Here is a 21,902-nt window from a genome sequence, read left to right as displayed (position 1 = left end):
CAAGATTGGGTGTCCTGCTTCCAAGCAGACTATTGCACGCTGGATCAGAGGTACGATTCAACACGCTCATTCTACAACTGGATTGCCGTTACCTACGTCAGTGAAGGCCCATTCTACTAGGAAGGTGACCTCATCCTGGGCGGCTGCCCGGGTGGTCTCGGCATTACAACTCTGCCAAGCGGCTACTTGGTCAGGGTCAAACACATTTGCAAAGTTCTACAAGTTTGACACCTTGGCCGATGAGGACCTCAAGTTCGGTCAATCGGTGCTGCAGGGTCATCCGCACTCTCCCGCCCGTGCTGGAGCTTTGGTATAAACCCCATGGTCATGAAGTGGACCCTAGCATCATCTAGGATGTATGAGAAAACAGGATTTTAATACCTACCGGTAAATCCTTTTCTCCTAGTCCATAGAGGATGCTGGGCGCCCGTCCCAGTGCATACTTTACCTGCAGTTTTGTTATTAGAGTTACACAAGTTGTGTTATATTAGTATCAGCATGTTGCTGTAAATTGGTTCATGCCTGTTGGCGAGTGTTATGTTGAATGCCATGTGTGCGGCATGGTTGAGGTGTGAGCTGGTATGTATCTCACCATTAGTATTAAAGTAAATCCTTTCCTCGAAATGTCCGTCTCCCTGGGCATAGTTCCTATAACTGAGGTCTGGAGGAGGGGCATAGAGGGAGGAGCCAGTTCACACCCATTGAAAAGTTTTAAGAGTGCCCATGGCTACTGCGGAACCGTCTATACCCCATGGTCATGAAGTGGACCCCAGCATCCTCTACGGACTAGGAGAAAAGGATTTACCGGTAGGTATCAAAATCCTGTTTTTTTTAACCTTTTCATACTTAACGATCCACGTGGACTGCAATTGGGAACAAGCCATGGGACACAGTGCACTAATTGGGGTTCCCGGTCACTTTACTAAGAAAACGACACAAACCCCCCCATAAAAAACTCATGTTGACCTTTTGACCTGTCGACCTAGAACATGTCGACCTACAGACGCTGTCGACCTAGCATCCCTGTCGACCTAGTTACTGGTGACCAATAGTGGTCGACCTAGACACCGTCGACCTAGTTACTATCTACCTTCCATACCACACCCGTGTTATGTGTAGCAAAAAATAAGATTTTAAACCTACCGGTAAATCTTTTTCTACTAGTCCGTAGAGAATGCTGGGGACTCCGTAAGGACCAGGGGGTATAGACGGCTCTGCAGGAGACATGGGCACTGTAAAGCTTTAGAATGGGTGTGCTCTGGCTCCTCCCTCTATGCCCCTCCTCCAGACCTCAGTTAGGACTGTGCCCAGAGGAGACTGACAGTACGAGGAAAAGGATTTTGTTATCTAAGGGCGAGATACACACCAGCCCACACCATACACACCGTACAACATGGTATACAATAACCAGTTAACAGTATGAACAAAACAGCATCAGCCAGAGGCCGATCTCTACTGTAACTTAACCCTTAAGTATGCAATAACTATATACAAGTCTTGCAGAATGTTTCCGCACTGGGACGGGCGCCCAGCATCCTCTACGGACTAGGAGAAAAAGATTTACTGGTAGGTTTAAAATCTTATTTTCTCTTACGTCCCAGAGGATGCTGGGGACTCCGTAAGGACCATTGGGTTTATACCAAAGCTCCAGAACGGGCAGGAGAGTGCGGATGACTCTGCAGCACCAACTGAGCAAACACGAGGTCCTCATCAGCCAGGGTATCAACTTGTAGCACTTAGCAAAAGTGTTTGACCCCGACCAAGTAGCTGCTCTGCAAAGCTGTAATGCCGAGACGCCTCGGGCATCCGCCCAAGAAGAGCCCACCTTCCTAGTGGAATAGGCCTTTACTGAATTTGGTACCGGCAATCCAGCTGTAGAATGAGCCTGCTGAATCGTGTTACAGATCCAGCGAGCTATAGTCTGCTTAGATGCAGGAGTGCCAACCTTGTTGGCTGCATACAGGACAAACAGTGCATCTGTTTTCCTAACTGTAGCCGTTCTGGCTAAATAAATCTTTAAGGTCCTGACTACATCCAGGGACTTGGAATTCTCCAAGGCTCCCGTAGCCACAGGCACCACAATAGGTTGGTTCATATGAAATGACGAAACCACTTTAGGCAGAAATTGAGGACGAGTTCTCAACTCTGCTCGATCCGCATGGAAAATCAGATAGGGGCTCTTGAAAGACAAGGCCGCCAACTCGGACACCCGCCTCGCAGATGCCAAGGCCAATAACATGACACTTTCCAAGTGAGAAACTTCAATTCAACTGTTTGAAGCGGTTCAAACCAGTGTGACTCAAGGAACCTTAACACCACGTTAAGGTCCCATGGTGCCACTGGGGGCACAAAAAGAGGTTGGATGTGCAACACTCCTTTTACAAAAGTCTGGACTTCTGGGAGAAAAGCCAATTCCTTCTGAAAGAATATGGATAAGGCAGAAATCTGCACCTTAATGGAGCCTAACTTCAGGCCCATATCCACACCTGACTGTAGAAAATGGAGAAAACGTCCTAGTTGGAAATCCTCAGTAGGAGCATCCTTGGCTTCACACCTAGACACATATTTTCTACAGATACGGTGATAGTGTTTCACCGTAACATCTTTTCTAGCTTTAATAAGAGTAGGAATGACCTCCTCTGGAATACCCTTTTTAGCTAGGATTTGGTGTTCAACCGCCATGCCGTCAAACGTAACCACGGTAAGTCTTGGAACACGCACGGCCCCTGTAGTAGCAGGTCCTCCCTGAGAGGAAGGGGCCACGGATCTTCTGAGAGCAGTCCCTGAAGATCTGCATACCAGGCCCTTCGAGGCCAATCTGGAACAATGAGTATCGTCTGCACTCTTGTTCGTCTTATGATTCTCAATATTTTTGAGATGAGAGGAAGTGGAGGGAACACATAGACCGACTGAAACACCCACGGTGTCACCAGGGCGTCCACCGCCGCTGCCTGAGGGTCGCTCGACCTGGAACAATACGTCTGAATCTTCCTGTTGAGGAGTGATGCCATCATGTCTATTTGAGGAAGTCCCCAACGACTTGTCACCTCTGTAAAGACTTCCTGATGAAATCCCCACTCTCCTGGATGGAGATCGTGTCTGCTGAGGAAGTCTGCTTCCCAGTTGTCCACTCCTGGAATGAAGACCGCTGACAGAGCGCTTACATGATTTTCCGCCCAGCGAAGAATCCTGGTAGCTTCTGCCATTTCTGCTCTGCTTTTTGTCCCGCCCTGGCGGTTCACATGCGCCACGGCCGTGACGTTGTCTGACTGGATCAGAGCAGGTAGGTTGCGAAGAAAATTCTCCGCTTGTTTGAGGCCGTTGTAAATGGCCCTCAATTCCAGCACATTGATGTGTAGGCAAGCCTCTTGGCTTGACCATATTCCCTGAAAATTGTTTCCCTGTGTGACTGCTCCCCATTCTCGGAGGCTCGCGTCCGTGGTCACAAGAACCCAATCTTGAATGCCGAACCTGCGACCCTCTAGAAGGTGAGTACTCTGGAGCCACCACAGGAGAGAGACACTGGCCCGGGGGGATAGGGCAATCTTCCGATGCATATGCAGGTGGGACCCTGACCACTTGTCCAGAAGGTCCCACTGAAAAGTCCTTGCATGGAACCTGCCAAATGGAATGGCCTCGTAGGCCGCCACCATCTTTCCTAATACATGAGTGCATTGATGAACTGACACTCTTTTTGGCTTTAACAGGTCTCTGACCATGTTCTGGAGTACTTGGGCTTTTTCCTCTGGGAGAAAGACCTTTTGTTTTTCTGTGTCCAGAATCATGCCCAAAAACGACAGTCGAGATGTTGGAACCAACTGCGACTTTGGTAGATTTAGGATCTAGCCATGTTGTTGTAGTATTCTCAGGGAGAGAGATACGCCTTGTAACAATTTTTCCCTTGAACTCGTCTTTATCAGGAGATTGTTCAAGTACGGGATAATTGTGATGCCTTGCTTGCACAGGAGCCCCATCATTTCCGCCATTACCTTGTCGGGGCCGTGGAAAGCCCAAACGGCAACGTCTGAAATTGGTAATAACAATCCTGTACAGCGAATCTCAGGTACGCCTGATGAGGAGGATATATGGGGACATGAAGGTATGCATCCTTTATGTCTAGTGACACCATAAAATCCCCCCTTCCAGGCTGGAGATCACTGCCCGGAGAGATTCCATCTTGAATTTGAACCTTTTCAGATATAGGTTCAGGGATTTTAGATTCAGAATGGGCCTGACCGAGCCATCCGGTTTCGGGACCACAAAAAGGCTTGAATAAAAACCCTTCCCCTGTTGTAGCAGGGGAACCTTGATAATCACTTGCTGATAATACAGTTTCTGTATGGCAGCTGCCACTGTTTCCTTCTCTGGGGAGGAAACTGGCAAGGCTGATTTGAAAAATCGGTGAGGAGGCACATCTTCGAATTCTAGTTTGCATCCCTGGGATACAATTTCTACCGCCCAAGGATCCAAGTCCGACTGAACCCAGACTTGGCTGAAGAGTCGAAGACGTGCCCCCACCGGCGCGGACTCCCTCAGCGGAGCCCCAGCGTCATGCAGGGGATTTTGTAGAGGACGGGGAGGACTTTTGTTCCTGGGAACTAGCTGTAGCAGGCGCTCTTTTCCCTCTACCTCCACCTCTGGCGAGGAAGAAAGAGCCCCGACCCTTTCTGAACTTATGCGACCGAAAGGACTGCATCTGATATTGAGGTGTTTTCTTTTGCTGTGGGGGAACATAAGGCAAAAAAGAAGATTTACCCGCGGTAGCTGTGGTAACCAGATCCGCGAGGCCCTCCCCAAATAAAACTTCACCTTTGTAAGGCAAAGTCTCCATATGTCTTTCTGAATCAGCATCACCTGTCCACAGGGACCGTCTAGCAGAAATTGTCGTGGCATTGGCTCTGGAACCCAACAGCCCAATATCTCTCGCAGCTTCTCTCATATATAATGCTGCGTCTTTATTGTGACCCAAGGTCAACAAAATGGTATCTTTATCTAGGGTGTCAATGTCAAATGGTGGAAATGGAAAGGTAGTTTAAAAATATGCGCAAATTAGTTTTACAGGTGCAGCTAAAAATTATATCTCAAAGTGTACATCCCTTTACACTTAAAATATAAGAATTGAGGAATAGATAGAGATATAGCCTTAAAGCGCTCCTATAGAACCCACGTTTACAAACACACACCAAGTGGGTCAAAAAAAAAATTATATATATAATCACATACACCGATGTTTCAAAAGATGAATGCAAGTCCAGCGTTTGATTAGACGTAGATGGTTCTAGTTCTCATAGAAATGTAAGAAAAAAGAAAGTGCAATAGTGCAATTATCCTTTTTTAAAAGCAAAGATTTATTTTTAAAACATTACACTTACATCAAATTGATGAAAAAAAGGCATATACACAAGTCCCCAGTATGGAGCATAGCCACAGGAGGCGAGGTCTGGAAAAGGTCAGATGGTCCACCCACGGGAAATGGCTCCGGAAACCAGTACCCCAAACAGTTCCTCAGCGTCCAGTGTAGATGGTAAAGCTCCAACAGGGTTACAAATACAGCGGGAGAGTGTACGCTTAAGGCGTTTCGAACTTGAATAGTTCTTCTTCAGAAGCTTATCTTTTATGAGGCTTAATCGTATATGATATCGGCGCTGGACATTAAAAGGATTATCATCATCCAGTCCGCTGCTGCTGTATTGCCAATGAGGGTTTATCCTAAAGGCTACTGATTTCGTCTGCTGGGTGTAAGTGCAATATTAAAATAAATTCAAGCACCTGTTAAAGGTTAATTGCACTATTGCACTTTCTTTTTTCTTACATTTCTATGAGAACTAGAACCATCTACGTCTAATCAAACGCTGGACTTGCATTCATCTTTTGAAACATCGGTGTATGTGATTATATATATTTTTTTCTTTTTTGACCCACTTGGTGTGTGTTTGTAAACGTGGGTTCTATAGGAGCGCTTTAAGGCTATGTCAATGTCAAATGACAAGGTATCTGCCCACGCTGCAACTGCGCTACCCACCCATGCCGATGCTACTGCCGGCCTTAGTAGGGCACCCGTATGTGTATAAATTAATTTTAAGGTAGTTTCCTGTCTGCGATCATCAGGATCCTTGAGGGCTGCCGTATCAGGGGATGGTAGCACCACCTTTTTTTTTTTGACAAGTGCGTTAAAGCCTTGTCCAACGTGGGTGAGGATTCCCACCGTAACCTGTCCTGGGAGTGGAAAGGTTACGCCATAATAATTCTCTTGGGAATCTGCAGTTTCTTATCTGGCGTTTCCCAAGCTTTTTCAAACAGGGCGTTCAGCTCGTGAGATGGGGGAAAAGTTACCTCAGGTTTCTTTTCCTTAAACATGCAGACCCTTGTGTCAGGGACAAAGGGGTCCTCAGTGATATGCAAAACATATTTTATTGCAGCAATCATATATTGAATACTCTTGGCCACCCTTGGGTGCAACTTAGCATCATCATAGTCGACACTGGAGTCGGAATATGTGTCGGTATCAGTGTCTACTACATGTGAAAGGGGACGTTTCTGAGACCCCGAAGGGCCCTGTGACACAGTCAAAGCTATGGATTGACTCCCTGCTTTTTCCTTGGACTCAGCTTTGTCCAATCTTTTGTGTAATAAAGTCACATTAGCATTTAAAACATTCCACATATCCATCCAATCAGGTGTCGGCGGCGCCGATGGAGACACCACAATCATCTGCTCTGCCTCCTCCCTAGATGAGCGTTCCACCTCAGACATGTCGACACACACATACTGACACCCCCACACACACTGGGATACCTAATATTATGGGGACTGACCCACAAAAAGGACCTTAGGAGAGACAGAGAGAGAGTATGCCAGCACACACCCAGCGCCACTGTACACTGAGACAAAAATCCCAGCCTGTCAGCGCTTTTTATATATATGTGTAAAACACCACATTTTTGAGCCAAATAATGTGCCTCCCCCCCCCCCTCGTTTTGGCCCTCTGTACTAGCTAACAGCAGGGGAGAGTCTGGGGCCGCTTCTCTGCAGCATGCCGAGGAGAAAATGGCGCTGGAGGATCAAGCTCCGCCCCCCAACGGCGGGCATCGGTCCCGCTCTAAGTCTTTATACTGGCGGGGGATTTGGAATTATATAGCCTCTGCAGTATATATAAGTACTCTGCCAGTCTTATTTGAGGAATATTTATGCTGCCCAGGGCGCCCCCTGCGCCCTGCACCCTTACTGTGGCACCTGTGTGTGTGAGCTAGGAGCAATGGCGCGCAGCATTACCACTGCGCGTTACCTCATGAAGATCTGAAGTCTTCTGCCGCCTTTGAAGTCTTCTTTCTTCTTATACTCACCCGGCTACTATCTTCCGGCTCTGTGAGGAGGACGGCGGCGCGGCTTCGGGACGAACGGCGAGGGTGAGACCTGCGTTCCGACTCCCTCTGGAGCTAATGGTGTCCAGTAGCCTAAGAAGCAGAGCCTATCATTTAAGTAGGTCTGCTTCTCTCCCCTCAGTCCCACGAAGCAGGGAGCCTGTTGCCAGCAGTGCTCCCTGAAAATAATAAACCTAACAAAAGCTTTTTCAGAGAAACTCAGGAGAGCTCCCATGCAGTGCATCCAGTCTCCACTGGGCACAGGAACTAACTGAGGTCTGGAGGAGGGGCATAGAGGGAGGAGCCAGTGCACACCAATTCTAAAGCTTTACAGTGCCCATGTCTCCTGCGGAGCCGTCTATACCCCCTGGTCCTTACGGAGCCCCCAGCATCCTCTAGGACGTAAGAGAAATAAATACTGTTATACCCCTTTCACATCGCACTGAAAACCCGGTACCGACACGGCATATTGCCGTGTCGAAACGGGTCCGTGTGCGATGTGAAAGGTCCAATTGTGAATTAGCGGGTCGCTTGACCCGGTAATTCAACCCGGTAAAAAAGAAGGGTTATTACCGGGTTGATTACCGGGTCAGGCGCAGTGTGAATGGGAGCCGTTCCGATGCGAATCGGCTCCCATTCACAGCATAGGCAGAGGCGGCGCAGGAGATGAGCTCATCTCCCGGCGCCGCTTCCCCCCCCGCCCCTGCTGCTGCTGCTGCTCCCTCAGCTGCTATGGCAACCGACCCGGTATATTGCCGGGTCGGAAAGCCAGCAGAGGAGCGCAAATGCCGGATCCCACCCGGTAAGTACACGTTTGTCTTACCGGGTAGGATCCGGCATTTGCGATGTGAATGCGGTATTAGTAAATATGCCAGTTTTATAAGCAGATACTGTATGTTTACTCCAACAGAATAATAATGGATATTTGCCATGGAAGGATATACATCCAAATAAAAGACAATACAGAACAGTGTAAACAAATAAAAAAAATCACTAATTGCACAATTTTTTCACTTAAGAGGGGTACTCACAGAGCGATCGCTGCTTAAAATCTAAGCAATCTGACTCCGTGTATACCCCTCACAGCGATAGCTATGCACAGCCCAGCACATCACTATCGCTGGTGCAAGATTGGCCTGCACCCCACTGGGTGAAATGAGCGCCCCATCTCCCCCCACACACTCAGCACACATCGCACTGTGCTGAGCGGGGGGAGAGATGTGTGCTGAGCAAAGCGCTCAGCACACATCTCTCCCCAAATCGGCCCGTGAATACGGCCCTTAACACTTTTATTTTGCCAGCTTTTTTTTTTAAACGACTTCAATAAAAGTTACATTTTATATTACATTTATTGGTCACTTGTCCTCAAATAAGTGACTATTGGTTCATTACAAACCAAATAATCCTTGTGTGCCCTAAAGGAATACTTTCTCTTCTTTCACTATACATGTAATTTATGGGGGTAATTCAGATCTGATGGCTAGGCAATGATTTTTGCAGCCCTGCGATCAGGTAGTCACTGCCTACAGGGGGAGTGTATTTTAGCTGTGCAAGTGTGCGATCGCATGTGTAGCAGAGCTGTACAAACAGATTTGTGCAGTCTCTGCGTAGCTCAGGACTTATTCAGCCGCTGCGATCACTTCCGCCTGTCCGGGACCGGAATTGACGTCAGGCACCCTCACTTCAAATGCTTGGACACGTCTGCGTTTTTCCAGACACTCCCTGAAAACGGTCAGTTGCCACCCACAAACGCCCTCTTCCTGTCAATCTCCTTGTGATCACCCGTGCAATAGTTTTTTCGCACCATCCCGTCACTATGTACCAATGCCCGGTGCAGTCGTCTGACGCACCTGCGCATTGCGGTGCATACGCATGCGCAGTTCAGATCTGATGGCAGGCTGTGAGAAAACGCAGCCTAGCGATCAGGTCTGAATTACCCCCTATATTCCTGGGGCACCTCCCTTAGGATATATTTACAATTTTAAAAGAATAATAGAGTAATAGATGAATTGGGAAAGGATTATTTCAATATACAGTATTAAGCCTGGAGAAGTGATAACTCAGTGGTAAAGCATTGATACTGTAAGTGCAAGGTGATAACGCACCAGCCAATCAGCTCCACTATGTAAATTTACAGTTAGGAGCTGATTGGCTGGTGCGTTATCACCTTGCACTTATCACTGCTCTATCACTTCTCCAGGCATAATCTGCCCCATAGTTACAGGGAAAAAAAGGTGATCTGAGTTTACACGAATGTTGACATCACAAGCACAGATTTAGCGCTGTGCACTTGGCAGAGCCACATGAATTGTGTGGCAAACGTTTATTTCGCTGATTTGCCATGAAATATTGAGTTTTGCTTAATGTTTATTGTTATACTGCACACTGTGTACAGTATATTGTATATTCTTTGTTTGATTAGTCATAATGCCTATTTTAAACACAGAAACATAGAATATGACAGCAGATAAGAACCACTTGGCTTATCTAGTCTGCCCCTTTTTTTAACCATTTTGTTACCTCAAACTCGTTTTGATTCTTAATTCTTTGTAAGGATATTCTTATGTCTATCCCAAGCATGTTTAAGTTGCTCTACTGTTTGTCTAAAGCAGGGTACACATGGAGAGATGTGTCCCAGTGATGTGTGCTGAGCGATCTAGCACAGGCCGCTCAGCAAACATCTCATGACGCTCAGCACACAGCGCAATGTGTGCTGAGCGAGTGGGGGGGGGCTCTCACTTTACCCAGCGGTGGAGTGAGTGATCTGCATGGCAGTAGACAGCCTGGCTGGGCCAGGTACTTTTTAGGGGGTGTGGCCTAATCACAGGAGGTGTGGTCGTGAACCCTTAGAATAAAAATACTGAAAAAATTGTATTTTAAGCACCTTCATGGCAACACTGCAGCCCAGCACACAGCAGCATGTGCTGGGCTGAGGAAAAAAGCTGCAGCTGCTGCTGCTGCCAGGTAAGAAGGAGGGGGCCCCTCTATCAGACCTGGGCCGGGTAATTTGTACCCTCTCCCCCCCTCTCTTGGCACCACTGGTGATCTGACTAGATTTGGCATGCATGCATGCCAATCTACAGTCAGCAATAGCAACTTGCGGGGCGATGAATCACTATCGCTGGTTCCGGTATGAATGGTCGACCATGTTATGGTCGACAGTCATTAGGTCGACCACTATTGGTCGACATTGACATGGTCGACATGGACACATGGTCGACACATGAAAGGTCGACATATGAAAAGGTCAACATGAGGTTTTTTACTTTTTTTTGTGTCGTTTTTGCGTAAATTGACTGGGAACCCCAATTAGTGCACCGCGTCCCCTCGCATGGCTCGCTTCACTCGCCATGCTTCGGGCATGGTGCCTTCGCTCCGCTACCGCTTCGCTCGGCACACTTTACCGTTCTAATCGTAGTCCATGTGGATCGTAAAGTATGGAAAAGTTCCCCAAAAGAAAAAAAAGTTAAAAAAATCATGTCGTCCTTTTCATGTGTCGACCATTTTCATGTGTCGACCATGTGTCCATGTCGACCATGTCAATGTCGACCAATAGTGGTCGACCTAATGACTGTCGACCATAACATGGTCGACCATGTGAACGGATACCGCTATCGCTATAAGGCATACACACAGAGATCCGTGCTTAATTTCTGAGCAATGTAGTCAGATTGCTTAGAAATTAAGCATACATCTCTCTGTGTCTATCCCCCTTTTGTCCTCGTTTCCCCTGAACCTACCTCCCTCCAGTGTTAGTGCATGTCCTCATGTTCTAATACTTCTCTTCCTGGACTTCATTAAAACACTTGACATATTTGAAAGTTCTTGTCATGTCCCACCTTTTCCTTCTCTCCTCCAAACTATACATATTGTGATAAATAGTAAGCATAGACATAACTGGAAATGTATGGTACTTCATTTAACTAATTATACAAACATAATTGTATCTAGGACTATTGCCATTGTAGAGACAAGTTGCTATTTACCTGATTTAACAAATTTATCCCAACATTTATTAAATACTGAGGTTTTTGAAATCATTCATAGCATGTAGTTCTAACTTTTGAAAAATACGTGAGAAACATTATTTCTCTGACTTACCAAGTAGACTTGAGTTTATTCTTGTTTTACTGTAAAGAAAAAACGTTTTTCCTGTATTATATTCTGTCTGTGTAACGTTATCATGATAATACAGTATTTAATGTTGTACTAACGGAAAAAAAAACATGCCATTTACACCAACTATGTGGAAAAGCAGAAAATTAAATTGTAACAAAGGCTGTTGCTTTTAATCACTCATTACATGTAATGTTAGTTACAGCAAGTTGGACCAATTTTTTTAAATTAAATATCAACCTCAATGTTTCAGCAAAGAAAGTAAATGACATTTATAATAGCACATTAAATTCACCTTATCTTGTAATACTAAATTTGATACATCTTCCATCTATTTGCAAGGTATGCAGTATTGTTCACGTAATGGACAGTAGATATGTAATGTTAGTTAGCTGAAATGGCTCACATGCTTTGCAATGATGGTAATCAAGGCTTTGCATGCATAGTGGGGAGTGGGCTGCAATGACTAAATGTGGTGCCACAACCCCCCCCCCCCCCCCCCCCCCGCAACTCTTTCTTCCCTGCACCAATTGTCCACAAATCCCAGCCGGCTGCCTCCTTCATGTAGCCATCAAGTTGGCCATCGTGGCACAAAGCTATCATGAAACAGACATGTGGCTATCATATACCAGGTGCAGTACAGAGTTTGCCTCCATGTTTTACCTGTAATCATAAACTGAAGACTGGACACCTTCTTATGACTTGATGTCTCCCTCTCCCACTACTTTGAATAGAGACGGCAAGGGCAGTAACACCTACCAACCACCATAAAAATAACTATATAATAAAAAACACTATCACGCTTGGTTTTACAATCTAAGCAATACGTGCCAACTGGACATGAGCCCCTGCAGTGACTAATGAACGATATTATTTGCCCTGGCAGTAGATCAGACAGAAAGAGAACACTTTTGGCTGTGGCACGCTTAATAAATTATCTTAAAACTTAACTTTTCACTTGAGTATGACCCACAAATCACAGACAACAATAATACACTATCATTTACAAGTAATTTGTTCTCCACATTGTTTCTTAGAATGTTATCTGTGCTGGAGAACATCCAGTTGTAATACATGATTACACACTAAAATAACATGAAATGAAACCACATTAGTATAAAGAAACACATGAGCAGAAGACACAGATTGTCTTGCTCCAGTTACATATAATAATCATACAGTACCATCGGGCAACAGTTAACAAAAATAGTGAAACATTGTACATACTGTAGGGCCTTATTCAGCTCGTATCGCTTAAGCCGTTTTGTTGCCCAGTGCACACTCGCAGGGACCGTTCTGCGTGTGCAGGTGCAGGCCAATGCAATAGCATTGCTTTTGATGGGAACGTCTCTGCCTGATTGGTAGGCAGAGGCATTTGGGGGGGGGGGCGTTCGGGAGTGGCAACGCACCATTGCGGGGGCGTGGTGTGAGAAAAGGGAATGGGTTTGGAGCAGCCACGTGATGTCAAACGCATTCACTGCGATGGGTAAACAAACTGGCGCTGGACCGACTGCCTTCACAGTCAGGTTGTGTAGGCAGGGGGGCGTCCTTTATTCAGCAATGTGATTGCAGGCAGTCAGGTTGTGTAGGCAGGGGGGCGTCCTTTATTCAGCAATGTGATTGCAGGCAGTCAGGTTGTGTAGGCAGGGGGGCGTCCTTTATTCAGCAATGTGATTGCAGGCAGTCAGGTTGTGTAGGCAGGGGGGCGTCCTTTATTCAGCAATGTGATTGCAGGCAGTTGCAGGTTTGCTAATTTAGCAAAATTGCTATTGATGTTGAATGAGGGCCGTAATACGCTATAGAGCAGTAGTAGCCAACCTTGGTCCTCAAGAGCTACCAACAGTTCACATTTTCCAGCTCACCTAGCAGGTGCACTCATTACTCACTGACACATTTTCCAGCTCACCTAGCAGGTGCACATGTGCACTCATTACTCACTGACACATTTTCCAGCTCACCTAGCAGGTGCACTCATTACTCACTGACACATTTTCCAGCTCACCTAGCAGGTGCACTCATTACTCACTGACACATTTTCCAGCTCACCTAGCAGGTGCACTCATTACTCACTGACACATTTTCCAGCTCACCAAGCAGGTGCACTCATTACTCACTGACACATTTTTTAAAAGCTCCATAGGTGGAGCTAATGACTTAACTTGTGATTCTGTGAGGAGACCTGGAAAATGTTAACTGTTGGTAGCTCTGGAGGACCAGGGTTGGCTACCCCTGCTTTAGAGTATATACTATTAGACCACTATAAAAATCTCTACTCTGCATTCCTTGAGTACAAGAGAGTAACAGCAATATCTCTACTTGTATATGGGCCCTCATTCCGAGTTGTTCGCTCGGTATTTTTCATCGCATCGCAGTGAAAATCCGCTTAGTACGCATGCGCAATGTTCGCACTGCGACTGCGCCAAGTAACTTTACTATGATGAAAGTAATTTTACTCACGGCTTTTTCTTCGCTCCGGCGATCGTAATGTGATTGACAGGAAATGGGTGTTACTGGGCGGAAACACGGCGTTTCAGGGGCGTGTGGCTGAAAACGCTACCGTTTCCGGAAAAAACGCAGGAGTGGCCGGGGAAACGGTGGGAGTGCCTGGGCGAACGCTGGGTGTGTTTGTGACGTCAACCAGGAACGACAAGCACTGAAATGATCGCACAGGCAGAGTAAGTCTGGAGCTACTCAGAAACTGCTAAGTAGTTAGTAATCGCAATATTGCGAATACATCGGTCGCAATTTTAAGAAGCTAAGATTCACTCCCAGTAGGCGGCGGCTTAGCGTGTGTAACTCTGCTAAATTCGCCTTGCGACCGATCAACTCGGAATGAGGGCCATGGTTCACCAGCAGATGCTACAATGTTTCACTAATACCCTTTCAGAACGCAATGCCGGGTCATAGAAACATAGAATTTGATGGCAGATAAGAACCACTTGGGCCCATCTAGTTTGTTCATTTTTTTATCCTTTAGGTAATCTCAACCCTTTTTGAACCTTAGATCTTTGTAAGGATATTCATATGCCTTTCCCAAGCATGTTTACATTGCTCTACAATCTAAGCCTCTACCACCTCTGATGGGAGGCTATTCCACTTATCCACTACCCTTTCTGTGAAGTAATTTTTCCTTTAATTTCCCCTGAACCTCCCCCCTCCAGTCTCAGTGTATGTCCTCGAGTTCTATTACTTCTCTTCCTTTGAAGAATGTTTCCCTCCTGAACTTTGTTAGAACCCTTGGTATATTTGAGAGTTTCTATCATGTCCCCTCTTTCCCTTCTCTCCTCCAAACTAATTCCCACACGAGAATTAGAAACGGGTCCTCCCTGGGTGGGACCCGGCATTGGACCTTTCACATTGGCTTCCTTGACCCGTCATGGGGACCTCTGTGTCATCGGGCGTGGGTGTCATCTCCGCACTACCTCTCTCTACACAGTGAACGAGTCCCAGGTCGTATCGACCTGGCAACCCGCTCACACTGCCCCTGACCTGGTATTTAACCCAGGAATAACACTGCTTTATTCCCGTGTTGAATTACTGGGTCAGGCGACCCGGCCATGGCCCCTTTCACACCGCACAGTAACCCGTGTTGGCCCAGCAATATACCGGGTCTATACCGGGTTATTTTTGCGGTGTGAAAGGGGTATAAATGTGTTGCCAGACTGTATGCTTATTATCTGTAACTGCGACAAAACAACCTGTGACGTTTCCTGTCTCCTGCTCATGTGTTTCTTTAGACTAATGTCCATTTTATTTTGGTACATAAAGGGCCATATGCAATTGCGGTCGAATTCCCAAAAATGTCGAAAAACGGGACATTTTCGCCCCCAAAAAATATTTGACAATGCAATACAGTACTTTTTGACAAAAAAACTGACTTTTCAAATTCGACTTTTTGCAATTTGACATTTGACAAATTCGACAATTCTGCAATGGTACAAATGCGGCTTTTCGACAAAAGTATATTCAATTGAAGAATGTAAATTCGACATTAGTGCTTTTCGTCAGTAAATTCGTCATTTTCAATCCGCCTCACTTTGCTGGCGGAATCTAATAAAAAAATTTAAAAACATGTTTTTTTGTGTTTATTTTATTGCTAATAGCATATCTATTTATATTAGAAGGAATTAGGTACTTGGTTTGTCTATTTAGGAGGCACAAGTATTATATATTTTTTTAAAATATATATATTTTTTTTATGGAATGGGTTAAAAATCAGAAAAAAAAATGCGTGGGGTCCCCCCTCCTAAGCATAACCAGCCTCGGGCTCTTTGAGCTGGTCCTGGTTGCCAAAATACGGGAAAAAAATGACAGGGGATCTCCCGTATTTTAACAACCAGCACCGGGCTCTGCGCCTGGTCCTGGTGCAAAAAATACTGGGGACAAAAAGCGTAGGGGTCCCCCATATTTTTTGCACCAGCACTGGGCTCCACTAGCTGGACAGATAATGCCACAGACGGGTGTCACTTTTATACCGCGCCCTGTGGCCGTGGCATTAAATATCCAACCAGTCACCCCTGGCTGGGGTAACCTGGAGGAGTGGGGACCTCTTCAATCAAGAGGTCCCCCCCAGCCACCCAAGGGCCAGGGGTGAAGCCCGAGGCTGTCCCCCCCATCCATGGGCTGCGTATGGGGGGCTGATAGCCTTGAGTAAAATCAAAGAATATAGTTTTTACAGAAGAACTACAAGTCCCAGCAAGCCTCCCCCGCAAGCTGGTACTCGGAGAACCACAAGTACCAGCATGCGGGGGGGAAAACTGGCCCGCTGGTACCTGTAGTTCTACTGCAAAAAAAATACCCAAATAAAAACAGGACACAGACACCTTGAAAGTAAAACTTTATTACATACATGCCGACACATACATACTTACCTATGATGACACGCCGACTGTGTCCACGTCTCAATTTCCGACGTCCGGGGTACCTGCAAATAAAAATTATACTCACCTGATCCAGTGTCCTGATATTGTAATCCACGTACTTGGCAAAAAAGAAAAAACGAATACCCGACCGAGCCGGACTGAAAGGGGTCCCATGTTTACACATGGGACCCCTTTCCCCGAATGCATAGAGCCCCTGTGACTACTGTCACAGAGGGTCCCTTCAGCCGATCAGGAAGTGCCACGTCGTGGCACTCTCCTGATTGGCTTTGCGCATCTGAGCTGTCAGACAGCGCATCGCACAGCTCCATCCATTACTTTCAATGGTGGGAACTTTGCGGTCAGCGGTGGGGTTACCGCGGTCAGCCACTGAATTTGAGACGTGGACACAGTCAGCGTGTCAACATAGGTAAGTATGTATGTGTCGGCATGTATGTAATAAAGTTTTACTTTCAAGGTGTCTGTGTCCTGTTTTTATTTGGGTATTTTTTTTGCAGTAGAACTACAGGTACCAGTGGGCCAGTTTCCCCCCCGCATGCTGGTACTTGTGGTTCTCCAAGTACCAGCTTGCGGGGGGAAGGCTTGCTGGGACTTGTAGTTCTTCTGTAAAAAACAATATTCTTTGATTTTACTCAAGGCTATCAGCCTCCCATCCGCAGCCCATGGATGGGGGGGACAGCCTCGGGCTTCACCCCTGGCCCTTGGGTGGCTGGGGGGGACCCCTTGATTGAAGGGGTCCCCACTCCTCCAGGGTACCCCGGCCAGGGGTGATTAGTTGGATATTTAATGCCACGGCCGCAGGGCGCGGTATAAAAGTGACCCCCGGCTGTGGCATTATCTGTCCAGCTAGTGGAGCCCGGTGCTGGTGCCAAAAATACGGGGGACCCCTACGCTTTTTGTCCCCCGTTTTTTTTGCACCAGGACCAGGCGCAGAGCCCGGTGCTGGTTGTTAAAATACGGGGGATCCCCTGTCATTTTTTCCCCGTATTTTGGCAACCAGGACCGGCTCAAAGAGTCCGAGGCTGGTTATGCTTAGGAGGGTGGACCCCACGCAATTTTTTTTCGGTTTTTTTACCATTTTTAAAAATCGCATCAAAATCCGTCAATTGGTCCGTTTTACGACAGCGGGACTGTCGAATCCGTTTTTTATTGAATATGTCGAATTCCGGCACCCGCCGGCCGGAATTCGACGGTCGAATTGTGTCGAATTTAAAAACGGGTGAAAAAGTGCCGCAATTCGCCCGGAATTGCATATACCCCAAAGTATTATTACAACTGGAAGTTCTGCAGCATTGATTAGATTCTAAGAAACAATGTGGATGAGAACCTACCAAATTACTGGTGTTAAGGGAGGGTACACACATAGCCATTTTTATTTAATTTGTAGATTGCTTGGAAATTAAGCACACATCTCTCCATGTGTAGGGTGCCGGCGACAGCGATGCGCAGTCCCGGGCGTCGCTATCTCCGGCTCTAGATTTGGCATGCATGTACATGGTCCACCAAACTTGCTTTACATCTCCTTCCTCCAGTGAATATCACTCAGCCTGTTCCATCTGGACCTCCGCCTAGCAGTTCAATTTTACTGCTCTGCAAACCCGTATCACATGTCGGGTTCAGTAAGTGCCGCTCTCAGTCTACTTTTACAGTTTATTTTTCTAAATAACCATCTACAAGCTTATGATATGACTGTTTTTTAATTATACAGAACATTAATCATTGGACAGAGACTGTGGGGGGATATTCAATTGTTTGAAAAGTCAGTTGGGTGTCTGTTTTTTCCTATCTATTAGATAGGAAAAAACAGACACCCAACTGACTTTCCAAACAACTGAATACCCCCCCCCCCCCCCCCGTGAATCCTACGTTCCATAAGGATTCAGTTTTTTTTATACACCAGGGGGTAAATTTACTAAGATGGGAGTTCTATTTAAGATGAGATGTTGCCCATAGCAACCAATCAGATTCCAGGTATTATCTTGTAGAAGGTGCTAGATGAATAAGAAGTAGAAGCTGATTGGTTGCTATGGGCAACATCCCATCTTAAATAGAACTCCCATCTTAGTAAATTAACCCCCAGGTCTCTATACGAGATGTACTGTACAGCTCATTTTTATATTGTATTTTAAACTTTTACATTTTGGAAACATTGTCATTACCAATGTCATGTCTGATACATGTTCTCATAATACTGTGCACAGTATCTTCATATGTTCATATTCAGTTTTATTTATGATATACATTATTATATAGAGGCAGTGGCGTAACTACTGCCCCCGCAGTCCTCGCGGTGGCTTGGGGGCGAGGGCTGCGGGGGCGCCACTGATTTACAGCAGACTGACATGCGGACGAGCGTCCGCATGTCAGTCTGCTTTCTCCCTCCCTCCGCCGGTTGTTGCAGGGACACGGAGGGCACAGCCGCGCCTCCCTGTGTCCCTCCTGCTGCATCATCTCCGGCGGCCGCGGGTCTGATAGGGAGAAGTGCCGTCCGTGAGCTCTAATTGGCTCACGGACGGCACTTCCCCCTATTAGACCCGCGGCCGCCGGAGATGATGCAGCAGGAGGGACACAGGAGAGGCTGTACCCTCCGTGTCCCTCCAAAAAGCGGCGGCGGCGGCGGCGGGGGGGGGATGATATCTGGCACTGGGGGGAATAACTGGCAGGGGAGGGATATCTGGCACTGGGGCATTGTCTGGCACTGGGGGCATATATGGCACTGGGGGGGGATATCTGGCACTGGGGCATTATCTGGCACTGGGGGGGAATATCTGGCGGGGGGGGGGTGGATGTCTGTCACTGGGGGGAATAACTGGCAGGGGGGGGATATCTGGCACTGGGGCATTATCTGGCACTGGGGGGGAATAACTGGCAGGGGGGGATATCTGGAACTGGGGCATTATCTGGCACTGGGGGCATATATGGCACTGAGGGGGAATATCTGGCAGGGGGGGGGATATCTGGCACTGGGGGCATATATGACACTGGGGGGGAATAACTGGCAGGGGGGGATACCTGGCACTGGGGCATTATCTGGCACTGGGGGCATATATGACACTGGGGGGGAATAACTGGCAGGGGGGGGGATATCTGGCACTGGGGCATTATCTGGCACTGGGGGCATATATGGCACTGGGGGGAATATCTGGCAGGGGGGGATATCTGGCACTGGGGCATTATCTGGCACTGGGGGCATATATGGCACTGGGGGGGAATATCTGGCACTAGGGGCATATATGGCACTGGAGGGGGGGAATATCTGGCACCGGGGGCATATATGGCACTGGGGGGGGATATCTGGCACTGGGGGCATATATGGCACTGGGAGGGGGGCATATCTGGCACTGGGGGCATATTTGGCACTGGGGGGGAATATATGGCACTGGGGGCATATTTGGCACTGGAGGGGAATATATGGCACTGGGGGCATATCTGGCACTGGGGGCATATGTGGTACTGGGGGGGAATATCTGGCACTGGGGGCATATGTGGCACTGGGGGGGTATATGTGTACCTGGCACATGGGGGGGGGCTATATTTGGCACTGGGGCATGTGAGTACCTGGCACCGTGGGGGAATATCTGGCACTGGGGACATATGTGGCACTGGGAGCACAGCCCTAGCAACGAGCATGACACACAGTGCATGAAACACCTGGCAACGAGCATGACACACAGTGCATGAAACACCTGGCAACGAGCATGACACCCAGTGCATGAAACCCCTGGCAACGAGCATGACACCCTGAGCATGAAAACCCCTGGCACCGTGCATGGAACCAAGAGCATGAAACCCCTGGCAACGAGCATGACACCCAGTGCATGAAACCCCTGACAACGAGCAGGTAATTGAAAAGTAATTAGAAGCCTTACTGTAGGACTTAATGTGTAATGGGCATTACGGTGTGTGGCATAATGTATCACGGACATTGCGGTGTGTGTCATAATGTGTCACAGGCATTACGGTGTATGGTATACTATATCGCGGGCATTGTGATATGTGGTATAATGTCTCAGGGTCATTGCAGTGTGTGGCATAATGTATCACGGACATTGCGGTGTGTGTCATAATGTGTCAGGCATTACGGTGTGTGGTATACTATATCACGGGCATTGTGGTATGTGGTATAATGTCTCAGGGTCATTGCAGTGTGGCATAATACATAACGGGCATTGCGGTGTGTGGCATAGGGTGTAACGGGCAGGGCATTGCGGTATGTGTCACAGGCATTACGGTGTATGGTATACTATATCACGGGCATTGTGGTATAATGTATCACGGACATTGCGGTGTGTGTCATAATGTGTCACGGACATTGTATGTGCTATAATGTATCAGGGGCATTGCAGTGTGTAGCATAATGTATAACGGGCATTGCGATTCCTGTCATAATGTGTCACAGGCATTACGGTGTGTGGCATAATGTGTCACGGGCATTACGGTGTGTGGCATAATGTGTCGGGGGCATTACAGTGTGTGCATATTGTGTCGTGCATTATTGCGTGTGGAATAATGTCTAAGGGCATTGCAGTATGTGGCATAATGTATACTGGGCATTACTATAATGAGGAAAAATGACAAATAATGTAAGGGGCATGAATCAGGATTATTTTTCTTTCCTGTGGTGGCCAACGTATGGGCGTGCAGGTTGCAGAACTGGGGTATAAGGTAGTCTTTTCCTGCAATGCCACGCCCCTTTATGCGAAACCACGCCCATTCCAACGAAACCACACCCCTTATTTTGCCGCGCGCCTTTGGCGCGCGCATATTTATCCCTTTCTTGCTCCCAATTATGCAGCATGAAGGAGGGGGGGGGGGGGGGGGGCGCCGAAGAATTTTTTGGCTTGGGGGAGAAAAATTTCTAGTTACGCCACTGTATAGAGGCCATTAAATATGTGTATATTTTTTTGATATACAGTGGCATTTGTTTGGTTTATTTGCGCCCATCATTCCCAAGCGCAGTTGATTTTTCTATTTTGTTTCTTGTTATAAATCCACAGAGGTTTATTCTCAACAGCGAATGGCGGTTTAGATTTATATATAAAAAGTTTTATTTTTATTTTTTATTATATGTTGTTTGAAAATATGAACAAGAGCACTTAGGCATGTTACCAATTTAGTCAGAATGCCCCAGCCAAAAGTGTTCTCTTTCTCTCTGATTTAGTTTCATTTTGGTATTACTCTTGGGAGCACCAATGCTAAACATATACAGTATATACTGTATATTGGCAACATTGCTATGTCATTGTCTGCTTCTATGATTTTGGAACAATCTGTTAAGAAAGTATTGGTCACTGCAATGCGGTGAATACCAATGTGCATTCCTATCTCTGTCTTGTGCTTCACTTTTACCTTGGAGCAACTTACAGTAACAAAGTTATATCCTTCAGCAAACCTTCAATTTGGTCCAGGAAGTGGTGCAAGAATATATTAATTGTATTTTTATATTTCTATATGCAATTTATTTGCAATTACTACTGCTTTGCATTATACTTTTATGTATAAATAATAAAATCGATACCTCTGTCATTGCTTTCGAACTTGAAAC

General features: G+C 46.8%; 1 protein-coding gene across 1 annotated transcript in view; it reads right to left on the bottom strand.

Annotated features, from left to right (window-relative positions):
• LOC134908933 (cytochrome P450 2C5-like) overlaps window positions 1-21,902 on the bottom strand; it is a 128,949-nt gene that overhangs the window by 106,898 nt on the left and 149 nt on the right. The window contains exon 2 of the mRNA XM_063915187.1: window positions 11,463-11,491. The gene's annotated coding sequence lies outside the window, so the exon portion shown is untranslated. The remainder of the gene's footprint in view (window positions 1-11,462; window positions 11,492-21,902) is intronic.

This window comes from Pseudophryne corroboree, chromosome 4 (assembly GCF_028390025.1).
Source record: "Pseudophryne corroboree isolate aPseCor3 chromosome 4, aPseCor3.hap2, whole genome shotgun sequence".
Classification (NCBI taxonomy): Eukaryota; Metazoa; Chordata; class Amphibia; order Anura; family Myobatrachidae; genus Pseudophryne; species Pseudophryne corroboree.
This window is presented reverse-complemented; position numbering and strand designations above follow the sequence as displayed.